The following is a 27284-nucleotide window of genomic DNA, read 5'->3' as shown; positions in this document are numbered from 1 at the left end:
GAGGAGTCGTGCAGATCAGACTGGCCTGGGGGTGTGTCTGTGGAGTAGGCATACCTCGTCCCTGTTGCCAAGGAAGAGGTACGCCCACTATGGGTGGTGCCACTCCCTAGGCCAGCAGTCCTGGGCTGTATAAGAGAGCCAGCTGGGCGAGAGCCTGTCAGCAAATGAAAAGCAGCAGTCCTACCTTGAGTTCTACTCTGACTTCCCTGGGCGATGGACCATGGCCTGGAATATAAATCCAAATAAATACTTCCCTCCTTTAACTGCTTTAGACCAGAGTACCTTATCACAGCAACAGAAATGAAACTATAACATCTCAACTACCACCCAAAGCAGCGTTTAGACAAGCCTTGGAAAACATCATGTCTCCCTCTCTCAGGCCCCTAAAGAATTGAAGGGCCCATGAACAAACACTGAAAACCAACTCCCTCAAGACCTGTAGACCTCCTCTTCGCTCAGGGAATGAAACCCAGTGACACCCGGTGACACACTCCTTCTGAGAGACCAAATCTTGGGTTCAGACTCCATCTTAGGAAACCTGACCTAAGGTTGAACTCGAGTTAACCAGCAAGCCTGCATCTAGCACCAGTTTCCAGGCTACTCCCAAGCAAACCTGCGCCTGGCCGTTCACTTCCTCTTAACCACCAATCAGGAGGAAAGCAGAATTAAGTTCATGGTTTGCCTCCTGGCACCAGCCAATTATTTTAAAGGGCAGCATAATTCCATAATAGCCCCCTAATCAGATGTGTGCCAGGCTGGAAACCCCCTTGTTTGTTTGCTTGTCTCCATAAATGCTTGCGTGAAACTGGGCTCGGGGCCTCATCTTTCTGGCAGCTCCATCAAGGTCGGCTGTGAGCCCAAAGCCCTAGTGTGATTGCATCAGAATCGGCTCCTTGGTGGTCTTTTGAGGCTCGTGAACTGGCACACTTCCACCCTTCATGATCCTTCAGGGAGTATAGAGGTGACGTGTGGAACTTCCGCAGCTATTTCTAGACAATGTCTAGAGCATCTACTAGGCTAAAGGAAAGACAGGAGGGTTCCTCTGAGGTACAGGACCATCATCCGGGACATGATTCTGTTGCAGCATTGTGGGGCCAGCTTTCTAGGAACACCAAGACCATTACTAAGAAACTATTTATGCTTGACTTCAGGCTTGGGTGTTACAGCTTTCTTGTTTGAAAATGAGGATAAATGTCACTCATTTCAGAGCATATGCTAGCCCACAGATCTCGCTCTCCCTGCAATCCTGGCCAGGCAGCGACAACCACAATTGATATTAATCACTCCTAATTAACAAGGGCTGTCATCACACTGTCACACTTGCAGTCATGGTTTTCTGAGGCAGGGTCTCACATAGCCCAGGCTGGCCTCGAACTCATGTAGCTGAGAATTATCTTGAGCTCCTGATCCTCCTAGCTCCACCTGCTGAGTGCTGGGATGACAGGTATGGAACACCACACCCAGTTTATGCAGCACTGGGGATTGAACCCAGAGCTTTGAGCATGCTAGGCAGGCACTCTACTAACCGAGCTACATCCCAGCCCCATGTGGGCACATGTAGGTAACTGTTTTCAGAAGGAGCGTTCTCTTCCCCACTTCCCCATATCACAAGCCCAGGCTCTGAGAGGGGAGTTACTCTCTCACCCCAATAGCTTGCCTATATGACCTAAGCGAACTACGGGCTGATATGGAGCTTGAGACCATGGCCTGTGCCAGGCTAGTGCTACCCAAGAGTCAATGTCTTAGGCTCCCTCTCCTTCCCCCAGGGCTCAAGTTTGGAGGTAAAGTCGCAGCTAAGCAATAATGCCTCATGCATTCAAAGACAAGCTGAATGAAGCTCTCTTGCCCGCAAGCTCTCCCACCCGCTCCTGAAGCTTCCTTGAGATTCCATCAGAACTATTGCATGAGTTATTCAGCACTAATTCTTAATGCTAGCAATTGAAAGCCCCTTCCAGAAAGGGTCAGATTCAAGGGCTAAACAATCCAGGCTGGGTTCAAGCACAGGGCTGCCCTCTCAGCAGGAAAAAAAAAATACTTATAGCTTCTGACTCTGTATTGGTCAGTAAGCAAAATGACTGCTGTAACAAGCACCCCCAAACTCCATGGCTGGATGCAATGGAGTAAGAACATAGATTCTACCAGCACCTCCTCTTCCTCCCCGTTTGCCACCTCTGTGGTGTGTGCGTAAGTGTGCAGGTGTGTGCATGTCTGTGCAGGCATTCAAGTGTGTATGCAGGTGTGTGTGACCATGAGTGCATGTGTGTGGACCTCAGACTGATGTTGGATATCTTCCTCTATTGCACAGAGCCTAAAGTTCACCATGGCTGGCCAGCCAGCTCCTGGGGTCTGCCTGTCTCTGCATCCCACCCCTGGGGCCACAAGCATGTGCCACCATCATGGTTCTAGGAATCACACTCCGGTCCCCACGCTTGCAGCTTCAGCTACCCTGCCATCCTTAAGAAATCCCAGCTTCCTGTGGGACTTCTGATGCCCACGGGCTCATTAGGGATGGGTTAACACTCAGAGCACACTGAACTGGCCAGAAGTCCATACAGTATACAGTAACCCCTGTATACTGCCAAGGCACAGTGTGAGGAAAAGGAGAATCTTTTCCTCACAGTGTGTAGGCGTCTCTGCCCAGCCCAGCCCACCCCACCAGAGGTAGCCACTATGCTTCCAGCCCAGGTCACGCCATCCTGTTACACGAATCTATTTCATCTTCCATAGTGTGAGATACCTGTGGTCCCTATATCCTAGGTTCCCCTCTTCCATGGACTCAGAAAATTCTTAGAGTTGTTTTTTATGGGCAACATAGGCAGACGTCTTTCTTGCTTCCTAAACAGTACAGCTACTCACGCCGCATTATCAGTCATCGGAGATTATTTTTAACTTCTCGGGAGGATGGAGCTCGCATGCATGAGGTGAGGTATGCCATGCCACTTCATCTAAGGGACTCAAATACTCTCAGATGCGAACACCCTTGGAGCGCCTGGAATTTACCCACCAGGAACCCATCTTTTATTTCAAAGCCCAGTGCCTGTCATGCTGCCTAACACACCGTGCCCATTCACAGCACAGCTTCTCTCCATAGCCCCGGGCGCCTCAGAAACAACTGAAGTCCCACACCCAAGCTTGGATGCTGCCACCCAACCCATCATCCACCAGAGGAGTCAGCAAGGCTTCTAGAATGACTGGTTTATTTGAATGTATAAAAATATGAAACAAGTTCCAACATGAATGCAGGCCTTGCTTGTCCCAGGGAGAGACATCCTGGCCAGAGAGTATGCAGAAGTGGTGAGCCTGCATCCACTCTGGCACATAGCATGGATGCTTCAGTATCTCAGCAGCCACCTTCATCTAGTACAGGTTGGCAGAGTCCTGGATCCCAGGGCATGAGCTCTTCGAGGGAAAGATGAGAGATCCTGCCTGGTAAACTCCAGGGTCTTTCTGCAGGAGGGCAGGGAACAGCCCAGACAGGAGGACTGTGCATGAGTCAGGCCAAAGCCAGAGTCCGGAACCATTCGATTTACATGCCCAAAACATACAGGGTCATCTCCAGCTGGTGACAGAAGCACCAAGGACATGTACAGTGACTCAGACACAATCTGCACAGGGAGATGACACACCAATTGCCAGCCCCAAACCAGGCCCTCTTCCCCTGTGTCTCTCTAGAACAAACTACATTCTTGACCCCCACAAGTGGCTCAGTGAATGCTCAGGCTGGGTTCTTGGAGGACACTCTCAGGATACCGGGGGACACTAGCACAGACCTGTGGGGTTCACACTATAAGGGTGAGCTAGGGAAGGGTCTAGAATGCCCCAATAGGCGCTGAAGCTGTTCTCAGAGCCTGTCCCACCCTGGTGATGGGTGGAAAGACCTGTGGTCCAGGTGCTGGGACTGTCAGCCCTGTGTGCACCTGGGGGATGTAACCAAGTGGAATGTAGCCAGTGCGGTCCATGCAGCGTCCCTTCCACTGCCATCGTAGCTGGAAGAACACCTTCCAAGAAGGAACAGGTGTAGGGCAGTCATCACTGTACCAATGAGTGGAGGAAGCGAGAAGGGAGCCTGTCTGGATGCCGAGCCCCCCTCCTTTCTTTAGATGCCTGCTAAATACCAAGGCAGAGCTGTAAGGCTGACATTTCCAAGTTTGGCAAACTCACTGGGACCATTTTTAAACCCAGTTTAAAACCAGTTTAAACCCTTCCCACATCCCTAGCTAGGGTATGGCCCTGGGTCATGACACACAGAGATAAAGACACTGTCCCAGGTCTCTCAGGCAGAGGTGCTGCCCAGGCCTGGGTGTGACTCCTCTCACTCCCCTGCTGATTGGGACAGTGGTCACATCTCACTCCCTACCCTCCCCCACTCTCACCCATCACACCCCCAGCTTAGCCCACATCATCTGCTGGCAAACAGAAGCTCAGATATGACTTCCCTGGTGACTCAGCGGGTACTCCCAAGAGCCTCGAGTTCAGTCCAGCTGGGGTTTGCAAGCATTTGCCGTAAAAGTCCAACCGTGAGGACAGCTGTGCTAACCAGCACAGACTGGATGAAGCAAATGCACGCTAGGCACTGTCTGAGACACAGAGGTGCTAAGGTACTGTATATGTGTGTATGTGTGTGTACAGATGTATGGGTGTGTGTATGTGTGTACGTGCTGTATGTGTATGTATGTGTATGCATGTGCATGTGTGCACATGCATGTGGAGCCTACAGGACCTCAGGTTTCATCCAATTGGTTCAGTTAGTTTGTTTGAGCTTTGTATGTATATGCACTGCATGCGTATGTGTGTCTGTGTATGAGGGCATGGAGGGCAGAGGCCGACATCTTCCTCTATTCCTCTACTGTATGTTTTGAGATAGTCTTTCATTGACTGTGAGGATCACCAGCCACCTAGAGCGGGTGGCCATCAAGCCCACGCAGTGATTAGTGGAGTCTTCCTTGATCATGCCAGCCTGCTTCACACCCTCTACCTCAGACTCAAACCTTGGGCTTCATTCCAGGCTTGTCTGTCCCATAGGCCCCTGTGTAGTCCTGATCTATGCTACCCACCCCAGGCCTGCCCTCGAGGCTCTTTCTTCACACTGTATGCATGCTTAACATGACATCCTCATATCAGCTCCACACCAGCAAAGCCTGAGGCACATCGCCTTTGCAAATCCTTCAAGATGTTTGTCACACAGAAGTGCCTGGCTAGCACCAACTGTCTGACCACAGAACACTGGGCACCTGAAACAGCAGCCTGGAGGATGATGTCATAGTGAGAGCAGCCTGGAGGATGATGTCATAGTGAGAGCAGCCTGGAGGATGATGTCATAGTGAGAGCAGCCTGGAGGATGATGTCACAGTGACAGCAGCCAGGTGATGATGAACAGAAAGGAGAAGAGGAGGAGGAAGCACAGGAGGAAGATGAGGAGGAGCATTAAGAAAAGGAGAGAGGAAGAGAAGGAATGGAGGAAGAGATAGAAGAGGAGAAGGAAGAAGAGATGGAGGAGGAGATGAAGATGGTGATTAAGAGGAGGATGAGATGAAGGATAGGATGTAGAAAGAGGAGAAGAAAGAAGAGATGGAATGGAGGGAGAAGGGGCAGAAGAGTTGGGGAGGGCACAAAGCAGGGTGCAAGAAGGAAGAGGGAGAAGAGGGGCGAGGAGGGGTGTGGAGGGGAGGAGAGGGGTGTGGCATTTGGGTCCCCAGCACATTAGGAAAAACCTAGATATAGAACTCAATGTCTTTATTATCTGAAAAGGTGGAGGCAGGGGGATCCCAGGAACTCAGGGGACAGGCAGTCTAATTGGTTAGCTCCTGGTGCAGTGAGAAACCCTGCTTCAAAAAGTAAAGCAGAGAATGACTGAGGAGCAGTTCATGTTGACCTCTGGTCTGAATGCACCTATGTATACACATGCACACACATGCAGACATACAGACTTACAGACAGACTGACAGGCACACACACACACACACAAATGCACACACGCATGCACTCACACACAAGTGATTCAGAAAAATCAAAGTAGATATAGGGACACCCATGAATGGAAAAGGGGCTGTCACGGGGAATAGTGACTTAAGCTTGGACACAGGCACTTCCAACAGGGGATGCTGCCAGGAAGTCAAAACAGCAGAGGGCTGGGCTCTAGGCTGTAGCCTACCAGCTACACAATCAACTTTCTTCTCAGAAGTTGTCACCTCTGCCAATCATCTCCCAGTGCACAGCCATTGTCAGGCTCTAGTCAGTGGCTCCTGCTGTCACCACCTTCAGGTAGACAGGAGGTTTCCCTGCCACTAACGAGCTCTAACATGATAGGCAGAGCCAGGAGGAGGACAGGGGATGGCCTGTCTTCATCTACCGGCAGGCTGAGTGATGGAGTCCCAAGTGGAGTCAGCCATGACAACAGTCATCAGCGGGGTGCCAGCATGACATCCTATGAGTTCTGCTATTGCCACCCTCCTGCGCACAGCAGAAGCGGGATGCCTGATAAACTCCTTCCCCAGCCTGACGCGTGGGTTCCTAGAAGAGGCTGGCAGAGTGAACGCGGCCTTGGCTGTCCATCAAAATCCTTACTGGGCACTTGCCAGCCAAGACAGAGCGGGATCGGTAACTCAAAGCCAGCCTCAGCTACATAGCAAGGTTGAGGCCAGCCTGGGTTACATGAACCTATCTCAAGACTAGGAAAGGGTGTTTGATGGGGTTGACAAGGAAATGGGGCATCCAGGCTGGTGGCCTGAAGACAGAGGAGAGAGGCAGGGACACCCCCAATAAAACTGTGACCATAAGAACATTCAGCTGTATCCACAGAGCTACATCTAGACAGGGACACAGCCCAGACTTTCACACAAGATTTTTTCTGGCAAAGCCCTAAGGAACCGCTGTCCCTAAGTATCTATTCCAATAGGCCACCAGACAATCCATACCATGGGTACTTCACTTCACAGTGGTGTGATGCCCAGGAGGAGGCCAGGAAATAGCGAATGCAGGTGTTACCACAAGACGCCTCTCTGAAGGGTGATGGCTAAGCAGACCTGGAACAGCTTTCTATGTTAAAGAAACCACAAAGGAAGCCGGGCGTGGTGGCGTACGCCTTTAATCCCAGCACTCGGGAGGCAGAGGCAGGCGGATTTCTGAGTTCGAGGCCAGCCTGGTCTACAAAGTGAGTGCCAGGACAGCCAGGGCTACACAGAGAAACCCTGTCTCGAAAAACCAAAAAAAAAAAAAAAAAAAAAAAAGAAACCACAAAGGAAAGGCGGTGGGGGGGGGGGGGCGTTCCAGGACAGCTGAAGCCACAGCATGAGGGAGGGGACGTTGATAACTTAGCAGGGTTTGAGAGCCTCTAAGGAGACAGTCTTTAAAGATCTCCAGTGGGAACCAATGGGAAGTGAGCTGAGATCTGACAAGAGTCACATCACAGTCAGCTGGAGAAAGCAGGGCAGATGGAGCAGGACACAAGTGAATGGGGAGGTGTGTAGGGAAGGTGGCCTCAGTCAGTGACTGTCACCTGAGGAGGTCACTGATGGTGATCTGAGGTCATCCAGGAGACATCTCAGTGGGTGGGAGCACTTTCTGCTCAAGCATGAGGTCCTGAGTTCAAATCTCCAGTTGCCGCATAGAAAGGCAGGCATGGTCACACATACAGCTGTAACCTCAGTCCAGTAGGGGCATGGAGACGGGAGGGTCGCTGAGGCTGAGTGGCCGTCATCTCACCATCTAGGCTCAGCAAGAGATGTTGTTGCAGGGGGGATGCAGAGAGTGACAGACAAGACACACTGTCCTCCTCTGACCTCCCTGTGCACACCCACACATACACAGGTGTACACAACCCAAAGTGGGGGAAAAATGACAAGATCGTTTCAACAGAAGCAGTCCCGTCAATATAGCCAAAAGCTGACTCAGACAAGATCAACAAAACAAAGAACATGCCCAAGAAAGAGGCGAGCCACAGGGCTAACAAAGGACTGCACAGGTAGGAAGAGGTAAACTCAGTGGGGCGCCTGTTTGCCTGACCACGAGGGCCAAGCTGATCATTTCCTTCGGAGCTCCCAAACTCCAACCCGAGGGATTTCTCTGGATAATTCCCTACTAAACATTGAAAGAAGAAATAATGCAGCTATCGAGACCCTTAGCCAGAAATCAGAAGTGGGGTGTGTGTGAGTGTGTGTGTGTGTGTGTGAGTGTGAGTGTGTGTGTGTGAGTGTGTGTGTGTGTGAGTGTGTGTGTGTGAGTGTGTGTGTGTGTGAGTGTGTGTGTGTGTGAGTGTGTGAGTGTGTGTGTGTGTGAGTGTGTGTGTGAGAGTGTGTGTGTGTGTGAGTGTGAGTGTGTGTGTGTGTGAGTGTGTGTGTGTGTGAGTGTGAGTGTGTGTGTGAGAGTGTGTGTGTGTGAGTGTGAGTGTGTGTGTGTGTGAGTGTGTGTGTGTGTGTGAGTGTGTGTGTGTGTGTGAGTGTGAGTGTGTGTGTGTGTGAGTGTGTGAGTGTGTGTGTGTGTGAGTGTGTGTGTGTGTGTGAGTGTGTGTGTGTGTGAGTGTGTGTGTGTGTGAGTGTGTGTGTGTGAGTGTGTGTGTGTGTGTGAGTGTGTGAGTGTGTGTTTGTGTGAGTGTGAGTGTGTGTGTGAGAGTGTGTGTGTGTGTGTGAGTGTGAGTGTGTGTGTGTGTGAGTGTGTGTGTGTGTGTGAGTGTGTGTGAGTGTGAGTGTGAGTGTGTGTGTGTGTGAGTGTGTGAGTGTGTGTGTGTGTGTGTGAGTGTGTGTGTGTGTGTGTGTGTGTGAGTGTGTGTGTGTGTGTGTGTGTGTGTGTGTGTGTGACATAGTCCAACTACTCTGTGAGGCCATCATCATCCTGACCTAAATTTAAAGGAAAAGGGAAAAACGGGAGAAAAATAAAGAAAACCACAGGCTGGGGGCATTAGTGAGGATGGTTATAAACTAACATCTGATAAAATTTTAGCAAACACAGAAGTAAACTAAGGTACAATTGTAGCAAGTGGAGCATTTATCCCAGGCATTCAAGACTGGTTCAACCTCCCAAATCAATATAAACCAACCCATTAACAGGAAGGAAGGAGAAAAAAATCACATAAGCATCCCCCAAAGATACAAACGATCAATAGATAAAGTTCAAGATGCAGGGAATTTTCTTTACTCAATAACTAGAATCTACAAAACTGGACAGCCAACATGTCCTAGTAGAAAAAAAGGAAGGTTTCCCTCCTCTGAATGGGAACAAAATAAGAAGGTGAACACAGGGTATCCCACACAGGCTCTGCAGCAGATGCCCAGTCAGCTCTGGCTGTGTGTCCCTCATCATCCTGCAAACGAGTTCTCACCAACCAGAACCTGCCCCATGCTCCACTGAAGTCAGAGCACTGGGCAGAGGTGTCCCACCCTCTGATTCCCTTCCCAGTTGATTGTCACCACAGAGCTACGGAGTCCCCGCACCACACAGCCCCCCCCCCATGACTTCCCCAGCATACCTCTGCAAGGGACCCCAATCTGGCTAATACCTAGGGGAAACGGGCCATGGTATGAACCCAAGAGCCTGGCCACACCATCCACCTCTTATTGATGGTGTGAAAGTGCTTGGAGCCCAAACCCTGGAACCCTTGACTGTGCTGGGTCACATGACCAGAGGAATGGCACTTGCAGGTTCACAGGTGGCAACATCAGATTCAGAAAAGCCCAGTGGAAAAGGCGGACTGGGGACCAAGGGATGCCGCCATCCACTGGAAGCTAGGGCAGGTAAAGAAAGGACATCTTCCCACCTACCCCCCTCACCAGGAACAAATCCGTGGGGCTCTAGGGCCTGGAGGCAAAGCCCCTCCGCAGGCCTTCCCTAGGGAGTCCCTGGGGCCTCCTGGGTATTGTCCTCCAAAGTGTAACTAGGTATTTTGTCCTGAGGCGAGACTGGATGTAGCCCCTTGAAAACCAGGAGCCAAGACAAGGATCAGAGAAGCCAGAGCCCAGCAGTCAGCCTCCTGAGTGCCACAGTCCTCCTGACAGCTCAGTGGATCTTCTCCCAGCCCTGGGGAGCGCACAACAGGGCTTTTCTACCAGTGAAGGCCCAGGTGGGATGGAGCCTCCTGGAAGTACCTGCCTTCAAAAGGAGGAGAGAGAAAAGAGGAGCAAAGCTGGGAGGGGGAGGGGGCGATTGCAAGTGTGTCATCAAATTTGCATGAGGGAATGGGTTTTAATTACTCTCTTCTTTAACCTCATTGTGCCTGGGGTGCTTTACCCTCGACTCTCCCTGGCAGAAAGGATGGATTGATTGTCTTCTGGCATTCAGAAACCCTGATTAATGTAAAACTAACCAGTCATTCTGAACTCTAGGGGATTAATCACTTAGATGTGGGAATTACTCAATAAACCGTTCAAACATCCAATAAACCAAGCCATTAAAAATTAATCGCTCGACATCCTGGCCGTGTAAACAGGGCTAATAAGAACCTGGCAGCCTTGGATGAGGAGAAAAGGAGGTGGAGTTCAACGGCCTTTAGCCAGCTGCTCGGGAGGCCAGAGTGGACACACCAAAGTCAAAGGCACGCGTCGTAATCGGTAGGGCAGAGCCATCTGGAACCTTGGCCCAGGAAAGGGCTAGCGAGGGACAGGATGCCTCACTGAGCTTGGAGGAGGAGGTGGCCAGCAGGGTTCATGATTAAAGCGGTAGCTGGTGAGAATGCAAACTTGTGAAGCCACCACGGAAATCAGCATGGCGGTTCCGCAAAAGAAAAAGGAAAGAAAGAAAGAAAACCCAACTACAACAGCTACACAACTCTACAGCTCCAAAGGACTGAGACCGCTTACCACAGAGAGACCTGAACATCTGTGATCATTGCTATATTCACAATAGCTAGCGAATGGAACCAGCCTGGACAGCCATCGACAGACGAACGGTTAAAGAAATCCTGGTATGCTTATGCAATGGAATGCTATGTCGGCCATAAAGTAAAGTGAAGTCACGGCATTCTCAGGGAAATGGATGCACGAGAGATCTTTATGTAGATTAAGTCAGACTCAGAAAGACAAATGTCACGAGCTCTCTCTCTGACCTGAAGCCCAGATTTAAATGTGTGTGTATCTAGGTCATGGAAGGAGAAAGGAGTTAGGACAGAGAAAGAGGGAGGGGCGAGGGAGTGAGCTGTAGGGGAGTAGAAACGGACTGGGAGAAGGGCACAAGTCAGGGAGGGGGACTGACAAGAAGCAGCCAGTTCACAGACATTCACACTTGGGGTGCAGGGGAAGGCTTTGGTGTTCCCATGAGTCTGAGGCACAACGAATGTGCTCATGTCAGTGATACACATTCACACAGGACTTCATCCACTCCCTACAGTGGCACCTGTCTACCCCCCCACACACACACACCTATACACACACTAAATCAATAATAGATAGATAGATAGATAGATAGATAGATAGATAGATAGATAGATAGATAGATAGATAGATATAGACAGATGTAACTTAAATAAATAAAAAGGAAGGTGAAAATCCACAGGAGTCTAGCAGAGCTGAACTCTGACCTTGAGCATTGTCAATCCCAAAGCCTTGATCTGCGTTATATTAATTATATTATCACTCGCCCTCCCTCTCTGGTAGCTGTAAAGTCCTGGGGACTTGTAAAGTCTCCGGGTAAGCCATCTGAGAACAAGTGTGGCTCATTCCCTGTGAGCCCTAGCAGACAGCCTTGTTTTGTTTTGGTGGTGTGGGATGCAGGGAGGCCATCAGGTATCTTTACCTTACTCTCTGAGACAGGGACTGGAGCTCACTCATTGAGAAAGGTGGGCTGACTAGCCAGCCCCAGCCAGCCCCAGCCAGCCCCAGCCAGCCCCAGCCAGCCCCAGCCAGCCCCAGGCATTCTCCTGACCTTCCCTCCCCTGCCCTGCCCTTACCAGAGCAGAGTTACAGACACATACCACTATGCTCAGCGTTTAACAAGGATGCTGGAGGTGTGAGTGCAGAGCCCCACCTTTATGTACCAAGCACTTTACCTGCTAAGCCATCTCCCTAATCCCTTGGTAGGGTTTCTGAAACCGAGTCTCACTACACACCCCAGGGTAGCCTCGAACTCACAATACTCTTGACTCTGCTTCCAAATGCTAGGTTTCAAGGCGTGTGCCCCCTCTACCCAGCTTTTAGCCACTGCTACTTGAGAAACCCATGCCTGTAATGCTAAGAATTGGTGTGCAGGACTGGAGAGATGGCTCAGTGGTTAAGAGCACTGACTACTATTCCAGAGGTTCTGAGTTCAATTCCTAGCAACCACATGGTGGTCAACAACCATCTGAAATGGGATCTGATGCCCTCTTCTGGTGTGTCTGAAGATAGTTACAGTGTACACATATAAATAAAATAAATAAACCTTTAAAAAAAAAAGAAGTGATGTGCAAATCTCTTCATACTCTTCTGGACAATTCTAACATGGGTGGCCACTAATTCCTACCACACTAGGGCAGTGAGGCACATGGGTGATGAGTCACTGTCCCCTACCTGCCCTGCACTGCTTCCCCAAGTGTCTCTCAAAGGTCCACGTGTTTAAGTCTGGTCTTCCCACTCACACTGCAATGCCCTTTAAGGCTGGTGGAGTCCCTAGGAGTCAGGGCCCAGCTGTGCATTCTTTGGCCACTGGGGTGTGTCCTTGGAGGAGATCATGGGACCCTGGTCTCTCCTTTTCTCCTCTCTGCTCCCTGACGTCCCCTGAAGTGAGCACCTTCTTCTACAGCACACTCAATACCACAACACCAGAGTACTGGCTACATGGTGACCTCCCCCTTAGAGGTCCAGAGTGACAGAAAGCTACCTGACACAGAGATAAGGCAGGAGTCACCAGAGAGGTAGAGGGCAGTTGGGCCCCATGGTAGCAACCCAGACAAGCCTTCCAGGACCATGGACAGCACAGGGGTCATTTGACAACCCAGAGAAGCCTTCCAGGACCATGGACAGCACAGGGGTCATTTGACAACCCAATACAGTAGTGCAGGAAATATACTAAATACCAGTGTTGCAGAGGGTTTGTTTTGTTTGGGGTTTTTGGCTGAGGGGCTGTCTGTCTCTCTGTCTGTCTGTTGTTTGTGTGATCCAGAGTGGGAAAACCGGCTCCATGGTTAAGAACACCTTCTACTCATGCAGAGAGCCCTGGGGTTCATTTCCCAGCAGCACACAGAGCAGGGGACTCACACTTGCCTGTAATTCCAGCTCCACGCAATTACAGGGCCTCTTCTGTCCTCTACACTCATGCAAACACACCCACACACAGACCCACACGGTTACATAGAAATTAAACATACAACAATACATTAAAACAGTTGCATAAATTGAAATGGTTTTCAAAGCCACCACTACCTTGGAGGCTGGTGGCTTCATAGGCAGATGGCAAGCATGAAATAGATTCATCGTAAATTAAACAATGAGAAAAGACACTCACAAACCCATTTCAGAGCTGAATCCAGAAACAAGTAAGATAGGCAATCACAGACCTACGCCACGGAGGAGTGTACTTGTGAGCTGTCAGGTGGCCAGGCAGAAGAGTCAATTAAGACAATGTGTAGGGGTGGGGAGATGGCCCAAAAAACACTTACTCCAGGGCCAGGGAGAGACCCTGACCCAAAGGAACAGGCAAAGAGTGGCAGAGGACACTTGACATGCACGGCTATGTGTACCTATATATACATGCATGTGTACACATGTGTGCACAGACATGTCTCTGTCTCTCTGTCTCTGTCTCTCTCTGTCTCTCTCTCTGTACACACACACACACACACACACACACACACAGAGTTAAATTTTGGCTTTTCTTTCTTGTTTATGTTTTGAACCAGATCTAACTATATAGCACTGGCTAGCCTGAAACTTGCTGTGTAGACCAGGTTGGCCTCCCACTCAAAGAGATCCACCTGCCTCTGGGCCCCGAGTGCTGGGACTAAAGGTATGTGTCACCATACCAGGCTTACAAAGTTAAATTTTTTTTCAGTGAAAAATTAGAGAGGGCCCTTGGCCAAAACAAAATGTCAGAATGACACGAGCTGTCACTGGTGACAGAAACGTAGAGGGTTTGTAAAGGACAGCTGCTTCAAGTTGGAAAAACATGTACAAAATGAGTTCCATCTTGCTGGGAGAAGTTAGGACTTCATGAAGCCAACTGGATGCCAGAGGAACTCCTCGGGCCTCCTCCCTGCCCTCTTGGTGTGCTGGGGATCAAAGCTAAGACTTACACAAGCCAAGAAAGTGCTCCACCCCAGAGTCACACACCTCTATTTCCATCTTGCAGCTGGTTCCTGCAGAACATTCTGGGGGAGGCCTCGGAGCTGATGTGCTCAGGAGAGGGGTGCTTAGCCCCGGGCAGCCGTGGTCTCCTAGGAGACACATTCCTCCTATCGCAGCAAATAGCTACTAGGTGCCAAAAGCTGTTGTCACCTCACCCCTAACTGTCACAGTGGCTTAGGAGGAGGCAGTGCAACCTGCCTGGAGAGGACCAGAGCCTCAAAGGCTGTGAGGGCTGTGTCCACCTGCTGGGGAGGGGGCCCCAGGGCATCTTTCCCTCACTGCCTGGTGGGAAGTCTGTGCTTCCTCCATGAACCAAAGGCTCCCTAGAAACAGACATTCCACATCTGGCCAGGAGCACAGGGCAGGGAAGACGGCTGCCCAGGTTCCAGAGCTAGCCTGAGCACAGGGAGCTCGGTTCTGCTCCACCACCTCAGACCTCAGGGCTGGGTCTGGTGCTGCATCAGTGCACGGGTCTGCAGATGCCATTCTGTAAAGCCCCAGCTCCAAACCTGCAGAATCCAAACTCAGCCAAGTCCGCTCCAGCATGTGGCCCTGGACTCTCTCTCTTCACTGAACACACGCTTTTTTTTAATTAGCATATATTAATTATACATAATAATGCATTTTATGACATTTTCATGCATGTCCATACTTAATAGGTTTCTATCACTGTTACCTCTCTTGGCCTCTCCACTCCAATTGGTCTCCTTTTGTTACCATTAAGTCCTATTTCTGTTTTTTGTCTTTATACAAGAGACAAAGCCTATAGCTTTTGTGTAGGCTGTGTGTGTGTTTGTGTGTGTGGAATTCCATGTGTAATATGTGTAGTGTGTGCATGTGTGTGTGCATTTCTGTGTATGTATGTGTAGTGTGTGTATGTGTGTGCACATGTGTGTGGCATATGTTGTGTGAGTATAGTGTATTATGTGTATATGTAGTATGTGTATAGTGTGTGCATGTGTGTGAGATGTGGATAGTGTATGTAGTGTGTGTATATGTGTGCATATGTATACATGTGTGTGCACATGTGTGCGGTATATGTGTTGTGTGTGTAGTGTGCATGTGTGTGTACAATATGTGTTGTGTGTGTAATGTGTGCATGTGTGTGTGGTATGTGTGGTTTTTGTGTGTGCATGTATGTGGTATATGTGTTGTGTATGTAGTATGTGCATGTGTGTGTGGTATGTGTGTGTATAGTGTGTACATGTATAGGATGTGTGTGCATGTCTGTGGTATATGTATAGTTATGTACATGTGTGTACATATGTGTGGTATCTGTATAATGTATATAGTGTGTGCATGTGTGTATGAATATATGTATGGTATGTGTAGTGCGTATAGTGTGTGCACATGTATGGTATATGTGGAGTACATGCAGGTGTGTGCAGGTATGTGGTATCTGTGTAGTGTGTGCATGTGTGTGGTGTGTGTAGTGAATGCATGTATGTGTGGTATGTGTAGAATGTGTGTGGTATATGTATAGTGTTTGCATCTGTGTACATGTATGTGTGTAGCATATATGTAGTTTGTATAGTGAGCTCATGTTTGTCTGAATGCATGTGTGTGTGTTGTATATATGTGTGACCCAATTGGTTTCGCTTGGAATGCTTACAGGAGTAGTGGCTACATCACTGAGGAAAACGCCCTCCAACATCAACTGCCTAAAGGTGGAGGAGGAGTGAGCACCTCTCTACTCTCCATGGGTCATGTTCCAAGCTAGAACACAGCATCACAGGTTGGGATGACATGGGCTCTAAGAGATCTCACAGCACAGGAGCTGGGGTCCTGGCTCGGGAGGCAGGAACTTGACAGTTCCAGGATTCATTATGGCAGGATTTGCACACAAGTGCATACATACAGGCATGCACACACATATGACCTTCCCCTACCTTTCACGGAATCAAAGCCAACCTGAAGCCATCCCTCCCCTAATTAAACCTTACCCACAAAGAACCAAATCATACCCAGTGCAATTCATCTGAGCATGCTCAGTTACCAGATGGCTTGGGGGGGGGGGGCGGGGACGGCAGAAGCCCCACAGCTCCACTGCTGACTTCAGCATGTACACCCCAGGAGACCCCAGGAGATATCATCTCCCTCCAGTCCCCACAGAGCACAGTGAGCCTCCTGCTGGGCTCCTCCTGCACCAGCTCAGCTTTTGAAAGCCCCAGAGGGGTTTTGGGGGGTTCAGCTCTGGCAGGAAGGGGTGTCAGGGGAATGAAATGCAGCGCAAAGATGCAGCACAGGCTGCACCCCATGCTGGGTTTCCTGCCAGCAAACAGGGTCAGAATTGCCCGGGTTCATCTGGAGGGTGGAGACAGCCGCTGTGAAACCATCTCTCCATGTATGTATCTATCGGGTGAGGCACCTTGAACTTGGCAAACACCATCACCGAAAAAGCTTGCAGTCGAAGGTCAGCGGGGTCCTTAAGAGGGCTCATGGGCCAAGAGTACACGCACCTCTGACACTAAGGGCAGCAACGCCCCTTTTTCATTTCTGCTTTGCAGGGAGCTGAAGGGATCGTGGGCCCCCGCTTTCTGTGTCCTCAGTGTTCATTCTCAGAGCATTCGTGTTTATTGTTTCCAAATCTTTCCTAGAGTCACTAAAACTCCCCATCCTGGTCCCAAGTAAGGCAGGGAAGGGAAAGCTAAAAATAGAAGGAGATTTACACGTGTGAACACCTGTTATGTTCTACTACATTTTTATTTAATCCTCACGAGGGCCCTAAGAGGTGGTTCAGAGAATAGGTGCAAGCACACAAAACGGCAACTGTCCCCTGCCTCCCTCAAAGCAAGCCCTGGAGTATGACCCTAGAGTGTGACCGTAGCTCATGGGGACTGAGGAGGACCTGGAGGGGAACAGAGCCTTTCTCTGCTCCCCACCCCTGGCCCTAGGCTGTCTGAAATGCAGGCATGATGGGAGTTGTCAGGGATCATCTGAGAACACTGGTCTTTTTATTTGGGACTGGAAGCTATTACACAGTCATAAAGAGAGCAACACCAGGCTTCCAAGACCAGGAAGCCAGGGCAGACCCTTCTCCAAGCAATTGGCTGTGCTCGGCTCTTCTACCAACCAGGACCCATCCACAGGAAGTGATCAGGACAATCCCCCACAGACACGCCCAGAAGCTTGCCTTCTGTATGTTTCTACATTGTGTCAAGTAGAGTATCAGAAGTAACCATTACTGGGGCTGATGAGATGGCTCAGTGGTTAGGAGCACTGACTGCTGTTCCAGAGGTCCTGAGTTCAAATCCCAGCAACCAGATGGTGATTTGTAACAGGACCAGATGCCCTCTTCTGGTGTGTCTGAACACAGCAACAGTGTACTCACATACAAATAAATAAGTAACCATTACAGAAACATACTGCCCAGAGTTCAAGGCCAAGGACCAGAAACTGAGCATTGTCTGTTGGCCCACCTGGAACTCTCTGTAAATGGAGGTTTGCATACATCAGCTGAAACCAGACATGGACTAGAAAACACAATACATCCTATAAGTCAGCCACAGCGGGTACCTCATTGACTATAATCCCAGCACTCAGGAGGCTGAAGCAGGGGGATTACCCTGATTACAGAGTAAAACTTGTCTCCACAAACAAAACCAAATGACTTAAAATGTGAACAGAGAAATACCCATGATGCCCTGTTTAAAAAGGAGGGGCCAGACTTCCCAGAGGGAGCTTGTGTATACAGTAGGGGCCTGACTACTTTTCTGTTGCTGTTATAAACCACAGCAACAGATGCCAATGACCTACAGATACAGGAGTTTATTTTGGCTTAGGATTGCTTGAGGTTACACGTTTTTCACGGCTGCAAGGACAGCAAACGGCAAGCCTGGTGCAGGAACAGACAGCTGAGCATTCACATCACAACCACAAGCAGGAAGCAGAGAGCCAGCAGGAAGCTGGGTGAGGCCATGGCCTCTCAAAGCCCAGCCCTCGTGATGGACTTCCTCCTGCCAGACCCCACCTCCTAAACCATCCTCCAGCAGCCATCAAGGGAGAACCAAGTGCTCGAGTGTCCTACAGAGGACATTTCTCACTCATGCCACTGCAGGCCTGAGAAGTGCTCGCCTCGCCCCTTTCTTGAGCTACCAAACACCACACCAGCTGTCCTTCCTGGCTGAGCTGCCTGGGCTCCCTGCCATCCGATGAGATTTTCATCCCCACTTTCAACGTAAGTATATTAAGAATCACCATAGAAGCACACCTCTGGGCGTGTCTTCGGCAATGTCCCCGGAAAGGGAGAGGGAAGGCAGATATCGGCAGTACCATGCTCCAGGATGGGATGTCATCTGGGACTAAATTAAGAAGAGACAAAGTGAGCTGAGCAGTAGCACCCTTCCTCTGCTTCCTGGCTGCAGACGCAACGTGACCAGCTGCCATGCCCCTGCCTCCACGCCTTCCCGCCACGAGAGACTGTGCACCCTCCAACCGTGAGCCACAAGCCTCCCTTCTTTAAGCTGTCACAGCAATGACAATAACAAACACAAGGAGGTATAAGACACCGAGTGGGGGCTGGCTACAACAGCAGGCCCTGACTCCGGTGACACCGAGGCAGCAATGAGGTGTCATGGGGGCAGGAACTCTGGGTCAAAGCAGCTAGGAGCCTCTGGCTTCTCAATGGCATGGCAGAGACAGGAGAGGATGAGAGAGACACATTCAGGGGGAAGGACTTAGTCGGGCTGGTGTGCACTAGTTTTTCCTCGTGCCTCAAGCTCATGACAGTAATCAGAGATCCGTCCCCTGGGAGCTAGCAATAATGATTAATAGGGTTAAATATAGCCAGAGACTGCCGGGGCAAAATTAGGAACCATGCATAAAACATCACCTCCTCCTCGGGCAGACAGAGCCACTGGGCTGGTACCCAAGGAAGACGCCCGCCTACCCTTGGGCGGCCCCATCCACCCTCCTCGCCACACCGCCTGTCTGCACGTGGGTGCGTGCCAGGGATGCGTCCCCTTCTGTTTGTGCCTACGCATACCCCTGGATGCCAGAGCCATTATGGGGTCCCTGAGCCGACCCAGGAGGAAAGCAGGGTTGGTGAGGCGGTAAGAGGAGGTGCTGCACAGGGCTCACCCAGGCCTAAGCCTCCCGCTCAGCTTTTCTATCCTCTGCTGGGTGGCCAGGGGCAGGTCACCGCCTACCTCCGGACTTCTGTTTCCTCTCCCATCATCCGACTTGGTCCTCAAAGCTGATGGGATGATATCAAGGAACAGTAAGGGCCAGCAGTTGGTGAACATTCAGAAAAACCTCAGCTCCTTTCCCCACCCCCACCGCCCAAGAGCCTTGTGACCTGGAACAAATCGTCCTCCTCTCTGAACCCAAATCTCTTGCCTAAAAGATGTAGATATTAATGTCTGCTAGAGGAGATAAAAATAAACAGCATAGGAACATTGCCTAGCATCGTTATCCCATCCCATGTACATGACACTGTGGACGGGCGGCACTGACCAACTTCATGCTGGATGCCAGAGAGATGCTGGGACGGTGCAGACACTGGGCCTCTGGTCCCGGTTCTTAACGGTGTCTTCAGTCTCGCAAGCAACACAGGAAAGATAAGCAGATGAAAAAGCTATGCAGTTTAAGCTGATTTTTAATAAAGAAAACAGGGGTCTGGTGATAAGGAGGGATTTTTCCAAGGAAGTGGCGAGAGTCAGAGCCCCTGAGGCTAAGGGTCCCTAGCAGCCATGCCTTTCCCTGGTTCCCCCCCCCCCCCCACATCTTGGTCAATCCCTCCCTCACTGGGCTGGCTGCAGGTACCAGAGGGAAGTAGACCAGGATGAGAGCAGTAAGCTCATCCCAAGAGCCCAAGAGCCATGTCCCCATGTGCATGTTGTTTATGTATCTCTTGATAATCAGGAGTGAGCCACCTCCCTCGCAAGGTGCACCCTATCAGGAGAATGGAAATCTGCCCTGGGGGAGGGGCAGGACTGAAATAGACTCATGAGTCTGATTCTGCATACACCCCTGGGAACAAAAACACCCCATCCTCAACACCGAGTCAAAAGAACCCAGCAGCCCCAGACACCCCTACAAACCACAGAAGGCCACAGGGTCCCACCTCACCGAACAAACAGGGACATGTATCAAGTCCATTGGTCCATGCGGCAAGGTCGTACACCTCCCCGGTCCCACCTCTTCCTGTGGCCATGTTGGGATTCGTCTGCTAGGACAGGCTACCAGCCACCATCCTGTGGGTCTCTTTGCCAGGACCTGCGCCAGCACACACGCCTGGCACATCTGGCTCAGGCCTAATGTTTGGAGGACATAAGCCATCCCCTGGGTACGGTGTATAGACTCCGAGGGGTACTGTGATCTGGTATGCGCCCCTCATCCCACTCTGTGATGTTTGTGGTCCACCCTGACCACCAGCTCCTAATCCCTAGCCCTACCCAAACCCTGCAATCCCGGCTGTCTGAGCTGATCAAGTTAGCTCTAAGAACCCAGGAGAGCCAAGCTCATTGAGGTCCCCAGTGTACCCCAAGCTGTAGTGTCTATTACAGGGCCTACCATGAGTTCTAGAAAATGAAGAGTTAAGTCAGTCCTCAGCTAACACAGGGCTCTCCCAACAATGGAAAAGATGGGGCTTTCAACCACATAATGAGCCAGAACTTTGTACAGCCAAGGGTACCACCAACAAGTTAGTAGGGGGCTCATTGCCTGGGCTACATAACTTCTGGGCAGAAAGCAAGAAGGGGGTTAATGTCTGTGCTGGGGAGAGAATAGGGAGGGAGGGCAACAAGGGACAAATTACCCCCGTGGGGAAAGCTCAGAATGGCAGAGACAGCAGTGAGAGTGAGCCCCACCGGCCTTCAGATGACAAGCTGCGCAGGGTGACACTCAGGGAAATGCAAATTAAAGTAATGAGGAGCCTCACTTTAGATCCCCTGCCCACCAATAGGATCACTCGCTAGCAGCTAGAGACTGGGAAGCGGATTCTCTAATTACTGAGGCAAAGGTGAGAGCCCTGTCCTCGAGGGAAATCAAGCTGACAGTAGCTATTAATTAAAATTAAAATACACAAACCTCTTGACCCGACAACTCAACTCCTCTATTATCCCCAGAGAAATAAGTGACTGGTACCTAAGGATACCTGTGTGGGTGAGGAGGATATGTGTGTGCAAGGAGAATGTGTGTGTGCAAGAAGGGCATGTGTGTGCGATATATATGTGCAAAAAGGATACGTGTGTGCAAGGTGGATATGTGTGTGTGAAGAGGATATGTGTGTGAGAAGAGGATGGGTGTGTGCTAGGAGGATGTGTGTGTGCCAGGAGGTGAATCTTCATCCTATTTCTGTAGTTTAAAGCAGGGGGTGGGCTGGGGAGAGAAAATGAATGTCAATCAGTACGGAAAACTTCAGCTTAATTATGGTACAAACATGCTCTGAAATACTATACAGTTGTGAAAAATAATGTACCAGGATTGACAAGATGCTGTAAGGGGCCAAAGTGCTTGCCATGGAAGCCTGATGGCTAGGGGTTCACGCCTGGGAACCCACGTAATGGTGGAAGGAGAGCACCAACACCGCAAAGCTGTCCTCTGGGCTCCACAAGTATGACATAGTATGGGCACAGGCATGGAAATGGGCATGCACATGCCACCCCCACACCCTGCTCACACCCTGTCTCTGTCTCTCTCCATGTCTCTGTTTCTGTGTCTCTTTCTCTGTCTCTCTCTGTCTGTCTGTCTCTCTCTCTCACACACACACACGCACACACACACACACACACACCAGACTCTCCTTACTGGTGCGCCTTTTCATACTACGTAACCCACTGAGAAAGACCCAGACATATTAAAACAGTCACTTGTTTGTGTTTGGCCCTAGGATCCACAGAGGACGGTGTCTGGACTCTCTCCTCCAGATGCTCAAATTTCAGGATGTCACGTCCCTTGCATAAAAGTGCCCATGGATACCCAGAATAATCCCCAAATACACCTCAGAGCATCTCTAGAGCCGCAGAGGCCACCATAGGCGCATCTGCCATCCCTGAAGAGGATGCTTTGAACACGGGACTCCCGTTTCCATGGTTTAAGTTATTAGACTCCAGGCTGGACCGCCCAGTTGATAGAATGCTTGCCCAGCAAGCACCAAGCCCTTAGCTCGGTCCTACTGCCCAATCAGGTGTGGCGGCACGTGCAAGGAATCCCAGCACTCAAGAGGTGGAAGCAGGAGGATTAAAAGGTCAAGTCATCCTCAGCTATATAGTGAGTTTGAGGCCAGAGTGGGTTGCATAAGATCCTGACTCAGAATTAAATTAATTAAACTCACTATGATCGACATACTTAAGAGGAAGCCCTTCCCCCTCATCTCTCATGGTGGAACCCTCTCCAGAAGTCACAGAGAAACAAAGCATAATACTAGAGACTTTGCAGCGCTCCCACCCTCAGTCTCTCATCCTGTGGAATGGGAGAGAACGGGTGTTTATCTAATGAATGAGTTCATGTCTGTGCAGCCTTCCCACAGCGCCTAAAAAGGGCCATTCAGGAAACTTCCCTAATGCCAGAAGAGGGCATTGGGTATCCTCTAGCACTCCCTGCCTTGTTACTTTGAGGCAGGGTCTCTCACTGAACCTGGAGCTCATGTTTATCCTCTAGGCTGGCTGCCAGCAAGCCCCAGCAGTCCTCTGGTCTCCACCGTCCTCGAGCTGGGGTTTCAGGCATTTGGGGAGACCACTCCCAGCTTCAAGCAGGGGCTCAAATCTGAGCTCTGTTCCTCACACTTAAGCGCATACACTCTTGAGCTCTGTGTGCCTTCTCTCCAGCCCCTGGGAAAGTCAGACTTAAAGGTGCCTATGACCCCTGGGAGGCTGAAACCTCTGTCCCATGTCTTCTGTTCCTTCAGGTTCCTTCATGGGCAGCCCACCCTCCAGACCCTTTTTATCTGTGCTCCGTGGAACTGTCATCCAGGTCCTAGAGTCTCAATGTGTCCCGAGTTGGGTAGGCTCCCCACTCCCACCCCTGTCTATCTCTAACACTAACTCAGGCCTGACAACACCGCCCAAGCCCTGAGCCTCTCCATCTTTCTCCCCTCCCACGCTCTATTAAGAAAACAAAGCAAAAATTAAATTACTCCTAACACACCCCCCAGTCTGCTTTCAAGAGGGTTGGATGGTTTGAAATTCTAATTTGTTTTTACAAGGTCTTAAAATAATCTCACCAGAACCCAAGAGACACCGCCTCCCCCACTCCATCCCTGCCCACGTGCCAGAGAGGGAGACCAGGCTGCGGGATGGCTGCCTGGCGGAAGGACCAGCTTTTCCTGTGGGTCAGATTCCATCCTGAACCTCAGCTTCACTAAAATGTCTATGCAACCTGAGGCTGGTCAGTTGTCTGGACTCACAAGCTGGGGTACAGTCCCTTACCTGTATGCATGCAATCACCCCAGCTCTAGATGGGCCAATGAAGCCCTTCCTGGCTAGTTCCAACCCATATGAGCAAGAAGGGACCTTTCCGAACTAACACTTCATTAAAGGTCAGTTGCTATTTCACACTCTGCAGCTTTCAGCCCCCTGCTGGGAGGCTGAAGCCCTGATCAAAGCTTCTCTGAGCCCTGAAGCCATCCTGGAGAGTCCCAAGAGCCTTCAGGCTGTGCTTGATATGGTATTGTCACAGCAGTGTATAGCTGTCCTACCAATGGCAAAGATCAGGTCTATTTGAGGGTCTCATGATGGGGGCTTCGGCCACAAAGACCAATTCACATGATACAAATGGTGAGGCAGACACTAAACCCAGAAAGTGGGGCAGGAACCAGATGGCCTCTAAACACAGGTGCAAGCTCAAGAGAGAGATCAGAGAGGCTTGCACACAACAGTGCTGCTGGAGACAAGAGGCTAAGACACAGAGCGCCATCACAGGGCAGAACCAGGAAGCAGCGGGTCCCTCAGCTGGGAGGAGGGACTGGGGAGGTAGAGACCAGCCAGGGATGGCACCTAACCTGGAGGCTACTGATCCACCTCCCAGCCCAGCATGCCCTGTACAGATTGGCGGATCATCTGCCCCTCTCGGTTCCTGGGCACTCTACCCACCACCTTGTGTGCCAGTCCCCAACCACAGCTCTCCAGGCTCTGGAACATTCCACCCCTGCAAGGCTCCAGCCAATCAGATACAACACAGCAGAAAGGATCCCTAGACCTCCCCCTCACTGCCTCTCCTTGCACAGAGAAGGGAAATGGGCCCAGAGTAGGGAAGAGCTTGCCCAAAACTACCAGGTAGCTTCCCTACCCTGTCCCAGCCGTAGGACCCTACCCAACTCGGAGTTCATAGTAGAGACTCTGAAATTCTGCCCTGACCTCCACATGTGTGCTGTGGTACCCACCCATATACTAATAATAGTAAGTATAATGTTTATGAAAAAGGATGCTGCCCAAGCCCACATAGCTCACACAAGGTCAGCCGCACCATTACAGCCCCACCTCTTCTTGTGGCCAGTCTGCCCCTCCTCCACTTCTATAAAGTAACTGGGAAGGAGCCTGGAACTCTAGAAGCCTGTTCCAGAACCAAAGTGGCTCAACTCAGCCTGCCCTGAGGGTATTCACAAGAAGGAAGCTAAGTTGTTAGCCCCTGCCTGGAACCAGTTGTTTCTGAAACCTCATCTCTCCCTGCGTCCCTACTCCGAGCAGCCTCACCCCCACGACCACCACCAGGTCACCACACCAGTGGCCCTCTCTCTCATTCTGATCCAGCAGGGACCAGAGGAGCAGGCAGCAAGCCTATGCTCACACAGCAAGGCACGGTGAGGGGCAGGAGACACCTGGAGATGCAGTCTGGAGTCCTGACTCCCATCCCAGCACTCCCCGACTTCAGCACAGTGATACCCACGTGCCCTCCTGAACAAAGAGAAGTTCTGCCTTCCCCAACCGCATAAACCAAGACTCTAATCCGTGTTATTAATGTAAATAATATTTCCGCAAAGCCAGCAAGCACCCTGCTTTCCCCCGGGGCCGTAGGCTTAGGTCTGCAGTGTCCCACACAGCAAGGACAATAACCAATTGACTCTTATTAAAACTCCAATAACGCTGGCACGATGGCAGCTTTGATAAGCGCACCCCTGCGAGCGGGGGGTCAACCGTATTAGGAAAATGTAATTAGACTAATAAATTCCAGGCAATCCTATTTCCTCCTCTTTTTTCCTCTGTTGCTCCAAGGAGGGGTGCCACACGTAAGACCTCATTACCCAGGCAGTGGCCCTGTCGTGGGCTCTGCTGTAGAGGGAAATAGGTTCTTAGTCCAGCTCTCTGCAGTCCTAGAAGACCACACACACACACAAACACACACACACACACACACACACACACACATGTCCTAGAGCATGCAGAACTCGATGGCCAGGGAGTGGAGGCTCCAGCAAGCTGGGACATCAATGAACACCACTGTTCTAGGTCCCCCCAAATGGGGCCCTAAGATCCCACCCCAAAGTTGGTTACCCATAGCTGCAAACTCCTCATAGGCTGCTATTGGGTGAGGATACAGGATCCCATGTGAATTGATGGGGGCGGGGAGGCAGGGTGACAATCCTGGACTGTGTTGTCCCAGCCCTCCTGTTATTCTACCTGGCCAAGGGACAGAGGGCAGCACCCATGTCTGCAGGAAAGTAAGTTACTTCCAACTCTGGGAACAACAGACTTCCCTGCCTGGTGTTTCCAGGCACCAGGATGAAGCCCTGACCCAAGGATGTCTGAGCAGGCTGGGCTCCTCCCTCAAATTCTCCACTCCATACATAAGAAGACCAAGGCTTCAGAGAGATCAGGGACTTGTGTGACCCAAGTCACAGAAGCACCAATAACAGAGTAAGGATGTGCTCTGTGTGTATGTGTGTGTGTGTGTAGGACAGGGTCTCTTGTAGCCCAGGCTAGTCTCAAACTCCACATGTAAATGAAGGTAAGGTTGAACTTCTGATCTTCCTGTCTCTGCCTCCCAAGTCCTGGGACTATAGGCAGGCTTCACCGTGACCCACCATGCCTAGATCATCCAGTGCCGGAGATGGAAGCCATAATTTTATGGATGCTAGATGTACTGGCTGGTTTTATGTGTCAACTTGACACAGGCTGGGGTTATCACAGAGAAAGGAGCTTACGTTGGGGAAGTGCCTCCATGAGATCCAGCTGTAAGGCATTTTCTCAATTAGTGAGGGGGAAAGGCCCCTTGTGGGTGGGACCATCTTTGGGCTGGTAGTCTTGGGTTCTATAAGAGAGCAGGCTGAGCAAGCCAGGGGAAGCAAGCCAGTAAGGAACATCTCTCCATGGCCTCTGTATCAGCTCCTGCTCCCTGCCCTGCTTGAGTTCCAGTCCTGACTTCCTTGGTGATGAACAGCAGTATGGAAGTGTAAGCCGAATAAACCCTTTCCTCCCCAACTTGCTTCTTGGTCATGATGTTTGTGTAGGAATAGAAACCCTGACTAAGACACTAGACAAGCGCTCTACTGACTGAGCCACATCCTCAGACCCCAGCGCTGGGATCTGAATGGCAGCGAGCTATCCCCCAAGCCAAAGCTACCTCCCTAAGGCAGGCCCAGCTCGCCGTTGGCCTCAGCTGCAGTGTGGGATAACATGATGGCACACATCCCTGGACTTCCTGAGATGCCAGGCAGAGGTGAATTTCCATGAATAGGAAAGAGATCATGGAGGACAGGAAGCTACCCTCCTGCTGTGACTGGGGCCATATACTGTAGACCCAGAGAGGAAATCTTGCCTTCTCCAGTCCCCAGCCAGAAAGCAGCCCCTGCACCATCTCTCTCAAGCATGCTCGTTCAATGCTCATAGCCACAATGGCAGCCTGTTCAGCTAGAGGGCTACCCCAGGCCTCTGCCAAGATTTCTGTCGCTCAGTTTGAGAGGAAAGGAAACTCTTCAGACATCAGGTCATCCCCAAGTCCCCTGCCCAGCTGCCTCTCTTGCATCCAAGCCTTGGGTTTCTGGATTAAATAGTTCACAGCCTTCAGCCCATCCTCTGGATGAACAGAACACACTAGAAAGTAGAGGCCCGGAGACCCAGGAAAGGACTCTCACGCCTGGGGGAATCCACGCCCTGCCTGCGCTCA

This window comes from Mus caroli, unplaced genomic scaffold (genome assembly GCF_978045245.1).
Source record: "Mus caroli unplaced genomic scaffold, Mus_caroli_1 scaffold_6, whole genome shotgun sequence".
Classification (NCBI taxonomy): Eukaryota; Metazoa; Chordata; class Mammalia; order Rodentia; family Muridae; genus Mus; species Mus caroli.
The sequence above is the reverse complement of the archived record's forward strand: the minus strand, read 5'-3'. Positions refer to the sequence as shown.